Here is a 2,586-nt window from a genome sequence, read left to right on the forward strand (position 1 = left end):
AAAAAAAAAAAAAAAAAAAAAAAAAAAAAAAAAAAAAAAAAAAAAAAAAAAAAAAAAAAAAAAAGAGAGAGAGATAAATATAGAGCGATTTGGGAAAAATCTTAACGCCGTTCAGGTCGTGTTGACGGAGTCTAATTTGACGGCGTCATTCACGTGCGAAGGCACGTGCGTTGGATTATAAATGGATAATTTGTCTCATATTTAATAATAATAATAATAATAATATGACTGTTTTAGTTTTTTTTTTTCTCGAACTTTTGTGAAGAGATATTTTTCACGAAATTAATGTAACGCTCGGAAATGAATCGTGTTAGAGAGTAGAGATAGGGACATGAGAAGCTTTCCTTGTCGCCATTTTTCTCTGTCCCCACCGCATATTTCAATTTTCATTCCTAAATTTTTAATTTATTTTTTGTAGGTCCCATATAAAATTGGTAGAGTCGTAGAGATTTTTTTTCTTTTTTATATATTATTTTAAAAAATATTTATTTCAAAGAATTTTTAAATGAATAATAACTTATATTTTCTAATATAGTTTATATGAATCCAAAAAAAAAAATTATAAACAAAAATGTAATATATCTAATAAATTTTAATATTAAAAGAAAGCACTTTTTTGTCTTTACAAAAAAAAAGTTGAGAATCAAATAATTAATAAATAATAATTCTCATTGGGAAAAAGGAAGAAAAATCAAGTTACTATAATGCCCTTATATAATGGTCTGCCCGTCCCCTAAATAAAAATCAATGTAGGGGTAAATATGTCATCTAGAAATGTGGGAGTGCAAGTGAGAGCTGGCAGACAGATTCGGATTAATGGATATGTGGGACCCACAGTCCCCAATTAAGAGACTGACAGGTGGACCTCTTCAACACGTTTCCTTTGGGAGAAATCAGATGCGGACGTCATGTGATTTCATAACGTGGGACCTCACCGCTGATTGGTCCACATAAGCACCAATCAACAATCATTAACCCAAGTGACCAATAAGAGAGTTTGGATTTGTCTCTTTTTGTTTGGATGGACTCAAGTACTCTAGAGTAGATCTTAGGTAATTATTATATTATAATTATGGGAAGTCGAGATTACAAACCCGTGACACTCGAGTAAAAGAAAGGTCTACAAATTAACCGACACCGAGTGAGAAGAAACCTAAGATTATAAAAGTACGGTTTAGAATGATTGCTACAAATATCAACAAGATACACGTCTCTTTTCAATAACCTAACTATAAGTATGTAACAGTCCAAACCCACCGCTAGCAAATGTTATCCGCTTTGGTCTGTTACGTATTGTCGTCAACTTTACAGTTTTAAAGCGTGTCTATTTTCACATCCTTATAAGTAATGTTTCGTTCCCTTCTTTAACTGATATGGGATCTCACAGATAGCTTCGAAATTGAGTGTTTTGCTCCGAATAATTTTTTGATGACTATACTATTTTTTTCGTTTGATATCCATTTATAAAAATTGAAGGACTAAAATATAAATATTAAAAGTTTTAGGACCAAAGTAGAACAAATTTGTGGCGATAAGGACCAAATGGACAATTTAAAAGGTTCGGGATAAAAGAAGGTGTCGATTTTATTATTATTTTTTTCCATAAAGAGTAAGATTAACTTTGTAGCTTAGATGGTTCTTCCTCGGAATTATTCTTGTAATCTCATTCAAGGTAAGAATACATTCTTTTATAATTTTTTTTTACTAATTTATTTATAATTTATTTTCAAATAGAAAATATCAAAAACTAGAGTAGGAATGAATGTACGTCAAGAAAGAGACTTAAGAATGACAATGACGATGACAACGACGAAGTTGATAACGATGACAATGATAATGATGATTAAACAAAAAGTTAAATTAATAAAAATATTTTTAAATTTTAAAAAACATTCCCCTAGTTTTTGTTCATTATTATTATTTATGAAAACATATTTGGTTACGAATATATCTTTAAAATTTTTAAATAATTAAAAAAAATATCATTTTAACTTTTACCACCGTTTCAAAAAATATATTTACCATTAATGCCACATTTTTTAAAATATTATCAACCATCCATTTTAGTAAATAATCTATATGAATTAAACTTTCAAATTTTAGGAATATTTTTTAAACTTAAAAAAGAATTAAAAAGGTATTAATGGAAATTTTTTTAAAACCACATAATATTTTTCTTAATTTAGTCTTTGACAAAAATAATCACAAGAAAGGAAATAATTGTCGGATTAAATTATGTTAATTTAATGTTTGAATTACTTTTAAAAGTGTCATTAATAGTAATGGCAATAATTTTATAATATTCTATTTTTCCCCTTAATTCACCCTTTCCTCTCTAATTATCTTTAAAAGAAATGTAATGAAGACGGATGTCCATTTTTGTAAAAAAAAAAAACAACCCGACTCTCTAAAACCTTATACCTATCTAAGGTTATTAGTATAGGTAAGTTTAGGTCATTTGAAGCGGAAAAATGAAAACATGCACGTGATAAACTCATACATTTTCATAAAAAGACAATCAAGCTTTACACGAATATCCGACACATTATAATGCAAATTGAATGAGGAAATTTTGACTATTTTTCG

Source organism: Cucurbita maxima, unplaced genomic scaffold (genome assembly GCF_002738345.1).
Source record: "Cucurbita maxima cultivar Rimu unplaced genomic scaffold, Cmax_1.0 Cma_Scf00019, whole genome shotgun sequence".
Classification (NCBI taxonomy): Eukaryota; Viridiplantae; Streptophyta; class Magnoliopsida; order Cucurbitales; family Cucurbitaceae; genus Cucurbita; species Cucurbita maxima.